Source organism: Hoplias malabaricus, chromosome X2 (assembly GCF_029633855.1).
Source record: "Hoplias malabaricus isolate fHopMal1 chromosome X2, fHopMal1.hap1, whole genome shotgun sequence".
Taxonomy (NCBI): Eukaryota; Metazoa; Chordata; class Actinopteri; order Characiformes; family Erythrinidae; genus Hoplias; species Hoplias malabaricus.
This window is the reverse complement of record NC_089819.1, coordinates 13,710,018-13,720,753: the sequence shown is the minus strand read 5'-3', so window position 1 is coordinate 13,720,753 and position 10,736 is coordinate 13,710,018.

Here is a 10,736-nt window from a genome sequence, read left to right as displayed (position 1 = left end):
TTAACTAACCCTGTAAATTGTACTGATTTTTAGTCGTAGTTAAACAATACGTCATACACATATAAAAGCACAATTCCTGACGTAAAATCTCAAGAGCTCAATAACTAAGGTGAAACCTCATAAATTATTTCAGCTTCTAGCATAAATTTAAATCTATTAGGCTTTAATTTCCTCTTGGTCTAAGGGTTCTAGGGTTGTGAAGTGTGGTGTGTTCTCCATGTCTGTGTGGAGTTACCTCCAACGGTCCAGAAACATGGTGCTAGGTTTATTACCTTTTCCAAAGTGTCCATTGCCAGGACTGAATGTGTGAGTTTGTGGTGCCCTGTAATGGACTGGAGCCCCATCCAGGGTGTGCTACATTGACTACAGACAATAAATAGATGATACAGAAGGTACAAATCCATCCAAATCCTTTATAATCTATTAGAAACTGATTATAGTCTCTACCATCCATCACTAATTACTGTACACTCCTTTTAATCTAATGAGATTATTCAAGTAGTGTTGAAATCCAGGTTTTGCTATTTTCTCTCTTGTACATTTCACTGAAGCAGCCAAAGAAATGGTACAAGTAGGTAGCATGAAATACACGAGATTATGAGACATAAAATGTAAGAATTGCTGTTTTCAAATCCTTTAAAAAGAATAAAAAAATATCATTACCGGATAATGGCACATGAATGGCACCACCAAGTCATTTTTAGTGGGAAACTTGATAATAATTAATTGTCTGTAACTGCTTATCCAGTTCATGGTAGCAGTGGGTCTGCAGCCTACCTAGAATCACTGTGCACAAGATGGAAACACACCCAGAGCAGGGCTTAACACACTACCCCAGGACCCTGGAGCTGTGTGACTACCTGTTGCACCACTGTGCTGACCTAACTTAAAAATTATTATATATATAATATGTCAATATACTTATATACAAATATTGCACTTTTAACATACCCAAGGGCACATTACAATTAAGTATTAGAAAAAAAACAAACAGCATTTTCATTGATTTTTTTTTTAATGGATGTTCAATGATATTGTTTCCTGATCAAAAGTCATTTGAATGCATTTCTTGTCATAGAGTATAATTAGGAACTTCCAAGCAATACTTGAATATAAAAAATGATAGCTTTGTATTCGCCAGCATAACATATCTGAGTTATTGTACTCCTTCAAACATGTTGGGATGACAGTGTACACATGTCAGGAAGCACAGAATCACCTTCACTCACCCGCTTGGAATTATTCATTCATATATTGTCTGTAACCCGGAATCACTGGAAGCAAGATGGAAACACACCCTGGAGGGGGTGCCAGTCCTTGGCGGGGCGATACACACTGACACTTATAGACACTGTTTTTCAGTCGCCAATTCACCTAACAATCTGGGTTTTTGGACTGTGTGTGGAAACTGGAGCGCCCAGAGGAAACCCACATTGACACAGAGAGAACACACCGTACTCCTCACAGACAGTCACCCAGAGCAGGGCTCGAACCCACAACCACAGGAACCTGGAGCTGTGTGAGAGTGACCTGCTGCGCCACAGTGCTGCCCAAGCTTGGAATTGGCAATGGCTAAAAATATGATGATCGCTGGTTCAATTCTTTCATCCATCTAAAACTGGGTGTACAAGAAAGCACAATTGGCCTTGCTCTCTGGATGAGTAGGATGCCCCCCTTCCCTCCATCGTGTGGCTGACAATGGGAAATCTCTTCCATCTCATGGGGACATGGGGAAATCTCTTGCTCTTCCAGCAAGTTCAGATGTCCGGTGGCAGTAGTTCAGAATGAGGTGGTAGATGGCTTCTCATGTGCTTTTACTTTCAACCTCCCAGGTTTGTGGCATTCTTTTTGACTGGTGGAGTCCTAGCTAAGTGTTGAGTAGGTGTTTTCTCCCCAAGTTTAAAGCAAGCCAATGTCAGGATCGTAAAGATAATTCTTTACACACATCTCATGCATTAAACAATGTAAGCAACAGAATTTTTTTAGAAATGAATTCTAATAATTACTGGAAGCATAGAATCTAACACTGGAGCAACGTATTTAGGCAATGTTTAAAAAAGGCCTGTTGATCACTCATGTGGATCATGTTTTATTTATTTAGTACTGTAACTTATCTGAACTTTAATGTGCTTTAGGACAATGCCCTCTATCCCCATTTCAACTCTTGTACTGAAGGAGAACCTGAGAATGGATTGAGGCTGAATCATTGTGGTTTGAAGGTGCAAGTGTCCAGAGGTGTCCTCTGTCTGGAAAAAAAACCTGCAAGAGTGAGAACAAGAATGGAGGTGGAGTACAGAGTGGCGAGGTGATAAATATTTCATGTGCTCCTCTGTGTGCCCTCGACCCAGTGTTGTAATATTGATGTGGTCCAGGGGTCCTATAGGCTATGCTCTTAGCCCTGATGCACACGCACACACACACACACACACACACACACACACACACATCAACAGATGCAGACACAAACACACTGAAGGCTATGTTTGTGGTCATACACGACAACACCTGAGATACTGTGATTGCCAAGGACAGTAATGTTGTAAGAGATGTCATATCATCCTCATGCTGGGTGTCATAAGTTGGGTAGTGGGTGGAAGGGGTTACTAACTACTATGTTAATGAAAATACTATGGTGGCGCAGCAGGTAGTGTCGCAGTCACATGGCTCCAGGGACCTGAAGGTTGTGGATTCAAGCTCCACTCTGGGTGACTATGTGTGAGAAGTTTGGTATGTTCTCCTTGTGTCTGCGTGGGTTTCCTCCATGTGTTCTGGTTTCCTCCCACGGTCCAAAATCACACGTTGGTAGGTGGATTGGTGACTCAAAAGTGTCTGTAGGTGTGAGCGTGTGTCGCCATGTGAAGGACTGGCGCGTGTTCCTGCCTTGCACCCAGTGATTCCGGGTGGGCTCTGGACCCACCGCGACCCTGAACTGGATAAGCAGTCACAATGAATGAATGAAAATACCATAATCTTAAAAAGGCTACATATGAAGTGAAAGGTTAAATTGAAAAGATGTTTACAAATCACAGAAAATGTTGAAGTATGAAAATACATCATTGGAACAGAGTCTTAACAAAATAACTAGGAAGACACCATGGGCTCCAGTCCATCACAGGGCTTTACTCACCCACCCAGTCACTCACTCAATCACACCTGTGGAACCTTTCACCCAGCCAGTCACCATGTGTTTTTGGAAAATTGAATCACCATATTATTTACATCTTTTCCATGATAAATGTAGAATATTAATGTAGTATATTAACAGCTCTCTTATTGTTAATATACTTTACTCAAGGAACAAACCACTATTAAATCCAATTCTACTGTAGGCCTAATCCTACAATGCGTTTTGTCTTTTGTTTCTGTCTTCATCTGTGCTAAACTCCTCTAAACCCACAGAGCTCCAGGATACTGGGCCTCAAAGCAGCTTTTGGTTTCATGGTTTTATTGCAGCACTTAACCCTGCTCACAGGAGGAGACAGAGTTCTAAAAGAAGGTTTATTAACTCTGCACAGCCATGAGGACATTTACAGGAGGAAGCAGAGAGCAGGGATTATAGCAGAGTTTACTCATCAGACCATATGATTTATCGCAGGTGTCATAAAGACGACCTGTATACTGTAATATTGTCCATAATGTCCATAATGTGCTGTAATACAATATAGTTACAGTAGGTCAGTACAAACTAGAAAGCTGTAGCAGCTTCGTTTTCTTTTTTTATGTTCCTAATTTTTCTATCATCAGAATGATATACAGGGATTACATACATTTAAGGACATTTTGCAAACACCTTTTTGATTTAATGCCACTGTACATTTGATGTGTTACCTAAAGCCTCTGGCTCTTTCACCGGTTTCTTTGTTGGTGTTTGTGGTTTCATCTAAATATATTTGTCAACGTTAGTTTAGCCCATGGATTTTGGTGCTGTTTCCTGAATTATATAGTTTGTGTCATCAAAATCTTTTAGACGTGAAGAACCTCATGGAACTGGCTTGTAACTCCTTCTCTGACTTCCTCATTGACTCACTTTTATTAATTCATTCAATATCTGCTTATATGGCGCCTACACAGAATTGACATAAAAAAAAGTCACTGTCACAGCACTGTCACAGATAGACCCTTAAATTCAATCACAGGTGAAATAATTAACTCCTAATGTGTCATTTAGCTAATCAGAATCTTCTAAAAGGCTCAATTTCTGAAATCCTTCAAACTGTTTATAGTGTCTATCCACTTTTTGACCCAGTCAAAATCTGAATATTCTCATGTTACACATTTTAAAATGAGCCCTGATGTCATCAAATTTGATGTCGTTCTTTAAAAATACAAATCACTTAATCCCCTTTAGCATTGGCTCAAGGACCACCAGAGTGTGCTAACTTGTGGTCCATGGCCCAATGGTTGAGAAAAGCCTCTTCGGCAGAGAATACATTTCTGCAAACTGTAATGTAGATACTTTTTATTGTCTACATTAAATGTAGTGAGAAATTAAAAGAAAACAAATCCACAAAACAGTCCCTGTGCAAAAGTTCTGGCACGTTTTATATTTTATGTTAAACTCAGCAAATAACAGTAATTTCTTATTAAAACATTCCAAAAAGTGACAGGTAAAATGTGTTATTAAAGTTTATCTGACTGCGAGTTTTTCTTGAGAGTGAGAGAGTTCCAATCATAGAAGCATACAAGTAAAAGGAAAAGCCAGGTCATGTTCACAGCAGATCAGGACATTTTTTGTAATGTGGCTGAATAATGCAGAAACCTTGGCTTATTAGAATTTTTAAGCTCTCTGGGAGTTTTACAGAAAGGGCATGGACAGAGACACCCAATGCATCTCGTAGCACCTTTACAGATAAGAGAACACAAACACAGCATTACACCAGCTGTAACTCAGTCTTAACTTGCACTATGGAAAATACCTTCCTAAATATCTATAACAAAAAAAAAAATGCCATGAAATTACTTGACTCAACTGTATATATTATTTCCACATGTTTTGCATCAAATCAACCAAGTTTAAGGAATGAAGCCAGCCACTACTTCTTTTCAAACCAGTGGCGGATGCTGGTCTTTCAAGGAGGGGAAGCTCAATTTCGGCCTACATCATAAAATGTGTCGGTTTATTTATACGTAAATTCTACCCTCCGTTCCTTTTTAAGAAAATCTGTGACCCTGTCGTACCAACAAGGCGTCTTTTCCAGTGACTTGACTAGTGTCCTCTCAATGGCCAGCAGAGCTAGGCTGCTTAAACGGCCTTGGCCCATGTGAAGTGTGTCTGCCTGCGCTCCCACGGATCTTTACACCAAAGGATCGCTGATTCGCTCATTTTAGGGGAAGCTGAGCTTCCCTTGCAGTCTTACAGCAATCGCCACTGTTTCAAACTATTGCTAACAAAAGAAAACATTAGTAAGCTCAAAACTATTGGAGGAAAATGTTAATGGATCCGTTTTTAAATGTTATTTAACATATGCTAATGGTGTTCTATATATTTCCCAGAGTTGGATGGCTGATCACTATGGTATCATTGGGACTTGGGGAGCAAAGGTTGGCAAAGGTTTTTTCTAAATGCAGACAAAATGTGATCTGGATTTTCATGATGTTAATGATGTTTTTAAAAATCTGTATAATCTTTATACATGTAACTAGGGCCTGAGTGAGCACAGAACATTAGCTGTTGGTTTGACTAAATCATGCCCAGGAATAATCAGCCATCCAGACAATACACAGCACTGACATGATAACAAGAAGGTCAGTGTGTGGGCTTAGATGTTATTCTCAAGCTTGCACTGTTACTAAGGTTACTTTATATTATTTTAAACTCGCTGATATTATGTCTAAGTTGATGTGTAGGAGAATGTGACAGGAATAGAAGTGTATCACGAATGCATTGTTGAAGTGCATTTAAATTTGAGGCATCGTAATAAGTGCTATGCTGTCTATTTCAGTCTCATGATGTAACGTTAAAACACAAAACAACAACAATAATGATAATATTAAAATAAAACATATCTGAACCTGTATCTGTTTTTGAGGTTGTGTTTGGGGATAGGATCGGAACTGAAAATAATTGGGTCGGCCCGTCGCTAACTTCTCTCATTGTGTGATAGATAGGCCTTGACTAATACACTAATCCTTGTGGATGATGCTATGTGTATGATAACAATTAAGGGGCATTTATAGTCTTATAGAAATTAAAATGAGCTCTAAATGTTTTAATCCAAATTATGTGTTGCTTACTTGTTTTGACATTAATGGCCGTAATAGTCACAGTTCACTACGGCTTATTTTGACACCATAATATGGAAGTTGGAAAAGGATCTTTTGGTCTGCAGAAGTTCAAACACACACATACTCTGTGATGAGACCGATGAGACACACAGAGACTCCCTGCTGACAGTAGTCTTGACAACGACTCAAAGCATACTCCCAGCAGACCCTCCTGTCCTCTACATACACTCATTAACTTCATCATCATCTTCATCACTGCACATGTGCATGAGAGAGAAAGCGAGAGACCCCAGATAAGCTGCTAACCTTTCATTACCATCATCATTATAGTACTGAGACACAAATGCACTAAATTACAGCTTCAGTTTCTTCTCTCTTCTATTAAATACTCACACTCTGCCAGCAAAGTCACCCTTTAAACATTTTTTTACCATTTCATCTTCCTACATTTTGCCAAAATGTATTTAGTTTTGTTAAATAAAATAAAAATTAGTTTTATTTTATTTAAAATATAAAAAGATGAAGTTTTGAATGCTGTGATGTTAGATGGTGCATTGCATAGAAGCATACCAACATATTAGAAGTGGAGTGTTCATATTCTTCACAGTCTACATTTCACTGGCTATTAATCACTGAATATTTACACCTTGTAAGACAGATTTCATCTTCCATAAACAAAAGAATCAAAAACAATAAAACAAACACAACATAGCAAATAAAGACAAGTCCGGTCTTTAGGAGATACCAAAAAGGGCAGTAGCAATGATTTGCAGTTTCATATGATCTTTTTCATATAATAAAACCTGCAGCTTTATCTTGGCATGGTCCACTTTGTTGAGTGAGGTTATTTGTTTTCAAAGCAATTCAGACCTCCCAAAAGCCTTTTCACCTCACATTGCTCACTAGCAGCTCAGTAACAACATTTATACATATGGTGCTTTTCCACTGCATGGAAACTACATGACTTGGAACGGCTATTTTGCTTTTCCACTGCCCAAATCTGGCACCAGCTCCCTGGAACCGGATAGGTTTTCAGTCCCAGCTCCCCCGGAGTTCCCACCGTGCCGAATAGGTACTAAATGGTGACGAGTAAACCCCGCAGAGCACTGTTTGACCAGAGTCTTGTCAATCAACATGAAATGCAGAGCTCATTCAAATCCAGCACAAACGGTCACTTGTAAAGGCTCTTAGGTTATTGCAGCCTTCATATTTATTTTTATCGGACTCACAACGGCAGCTCGTAAAATTACCTCGAGGTGTTTTGAAGAGGTTTATATGCTTTTTGGGCCGATGGCGGACGAAAATTTCCAATGAAAGCCGAACGTTTAACAAGTAACAACTGATCTGTGAGAACTGGGGCACGGAGCTGTGTTTAATCAAAAAAACAAAAACAACATGTGATTACACGATGAATAAACTGTGGCTAACTTTACCGCTGCTGTTGTTGTGGTTTTCAAAGACAGCGATTCCTGTAAGACATGGGGTTTTACGATGTCACAGGCTCCATTTTGCTGGAGCACACTGACAATGGAAAAGTGACAAGCTTTAAGCGTGCCGAGTCGTGCAGAGCTGGACCAATGCGATGGAAAAGCACCAATAGGCTGTTTAATTTTGTAGCACTTCTGTCTGTTTACTTTCACGCAGTTAGCAGCCTTCTTGAATTTAGAGTGACTTTCTATGTAAATAAACTTAACTAAAGCAATATCCTCATCTCGTTTCATGATTTTCAAAGCCAAGACAATTTGTTTTTTACTCATTTAATGACACCAGGGCTTTATAAACACATTACACTGATTTTGAGGTTGCAAATGTTGAGGAAACATATTCTGTATTTTAAAAAAAGTCTTTTTTGATTATAATATGTTCTCTTTAACATTGATTCCAGCCATTTTAAAACCAATATCCATATGCAGATCATCTATATTCCTCTCATTACCATATGTTAAGAGAATTGTCTCTCTCTCTCTCTCTCTCTCTCTCTCTCGCTCTCTCTCTCTGGACCAATGCGGTGGAAAAGTGCCAATAGATCTTTTGTAATTCTTTCATCCTAATCAGGGTTGTGCTGTTTCAGAAGCCTACCTGGAATCACAGGACACAAAGCTGGAGTGTCAAAGTCTTGGCTAATCTGATAGCATGAGTTATGAGGAAAAATATTTGTATCTGAGACTATTTCAATTCAGCAGGTGGAATGACCACCGGGGTCATTCATTTTTATAGCCATGTTTTCATGGCTAGAGGGTACAATGTCTGCTGATAAACACTGGAAACATTCTCTCGTCCCTATGCTTGATCAGGACCTGTGGAACAAATAGAGGTCCCGACCCAGATGGCCCCCTACAAATCACCTGCACCACATGCAGGTTTATTTACTTTCTGATTTATTTGCATTGAATAGCTGTGTGGGAATGGCCTGCAGGGGACAGAGGGGTAAATTGATGTTGTTTGAGGGTCATGGTGTTGTTGTGAAAGGAGACCAAGGCCAAATATATTTCTCCAGGAGGGGCAAAGAATTACTGTATATTGTATACAATGCACGAGAGAGCACTGAGCATGAAGGTAATACTAATAAATTAATGACATTCTAATTTCACTAGCCCTGTAGCAACTCTCTCTCTCTCTCTCTCTCTCTCTCTCTCTGTCTCTCTCTCTGTCTCATATCCATAAGGCCTAGTGTTGTTGAGGTCGTGATTAATGAGAAATGAGCCCAGAGCTTACACTCCAGACTCCCTGAGCTAATCTTTAAGGGTGGTGTTTGTCACACACGTATGTTTCTTTATCACATCCTGACTCTAACACACACACACACAGATTTTAGTTGCAAGAGGCTTATAGGGTTCTTGGGGATTTTACAGCTCCTTTGAAGAGAGGCAGTTTTTAAGGGGGCGATGCATTAACATGTTAACATAGATGATAATATTCACACTAATAAAACAAACCATGGAAGTGATCTGGGAGCTAGAAAGGTGCTATATAAGTGTAACTATAAATACATAAATAAATCTGTTTCTGTGTCATAGAAATTAAGACATTACTTATATAGCATTTTGTGATAATGTAAGGTGTGAGCTTTATCTACAGTGGCCCATTGTGCGCATTGAAGAGCACAAATCAGAACAGATTTCTTTTTTAACTGTAAGAGCTTGCTTTACTATGTAAACACTAGAGGAAATGCAGTATGACTTTCAATACATTGTCCATCCCCTGTGCATAAGTCATAAAAAATATATACAGTGTAAAGTGCACACATTATTTTGCTAGTGTCATAGCCCTTGATGAAATTATTGTCCCATCCAAATGGCCACTCAACACATACATTTTTCAGTATTTATTGCATCCACCCTTATTTTTCTGCACCTCCAAAGCTCAGTCTTAGAAGCGGGTTTCATCTTCGATTTTTCCTGATCAAAGTAATAGTAAAAATGTGGATCTGGAATGGTCAGTCCATTGCTTTAAGAAAACCAGCAACGTATTTATCTGATTTACTAATTTCTTTGTGTCAATTTACCTTTACAACAGCTACAGATTAACAGTATTTTTTTTAAGGGTGGGAAAAAGATGTATTTTTCACACCTGAAACAAGAGCATTTATTCATTCATTGTCTGTAATCGCTTATCCAGTTCAGGGTCCCGGTGGTCATTGAAAAATAAAATTTTATCTCCCACATATGTAGAATACTGTAAGCTGTTAGCTAGGAGACTTGATCTGGGTTGAGTTTGTATTATATTTTATATGGAAACAACAGTATGCCCTATAAACTGTATGAGGGAGGTTAGTAGGTTAGTTTGGTTAACAGTGACCTTTTGCATTACAATGCAAAGCATTAATATCATAGTTTTAAATAATCCCTGAGTGTTATCTAACTACTCAGCCCATGAAGACAATGCCTACAATTCGGGAGACCTGCAGTCTTCTCTGGTTTGTTTACATTCAGAGGCTCCATCTATATCTTTTAAGGTGGGTTTATATGTTTGAGGAGAAAATATGCAGGTTTGTAGGTGGCTGAGTTTAGGCTGTTTAGTTTTGTAGCACTTCTGTTTGTTTACTTTCATGCAGTTAGTAGCCTTCTGAATTTAGAATGAGTTCCTATGTAAATAAACTTAAATAAAGCAATATTCTCATCTCTTTTCATGATTTTCAATGCCAAGACAATTTGTTTTTTACTCATTTAATGACACCGGGGCTTTGTAAACACATTACACTGATTTTGAGCACACAAGCGGTTTGGCGAGGTAGCAAATGATTCTCTTTAACATTGATTCCAGCCATTTTAAAACCAATATCCATATGCAGATCATCTACATTCCTCTCATTACCATATGTTAAGAGAATTCTCTCTCTCTCTCTCTCTCTCTCTCTCTCTCTCTCTCTCTCTGCCCTCTCTCCTCTCTCTGACTAACACACACAGAGAGAGAGAGAGAGAGAGAGAGAGAGAGAGAGAGAGAGACATCCTCTCCTCAGTGGACTTGTGCTGATGTGTCTTGGGTTCTCTTGCCTCTGGGTGCTCCAGAAT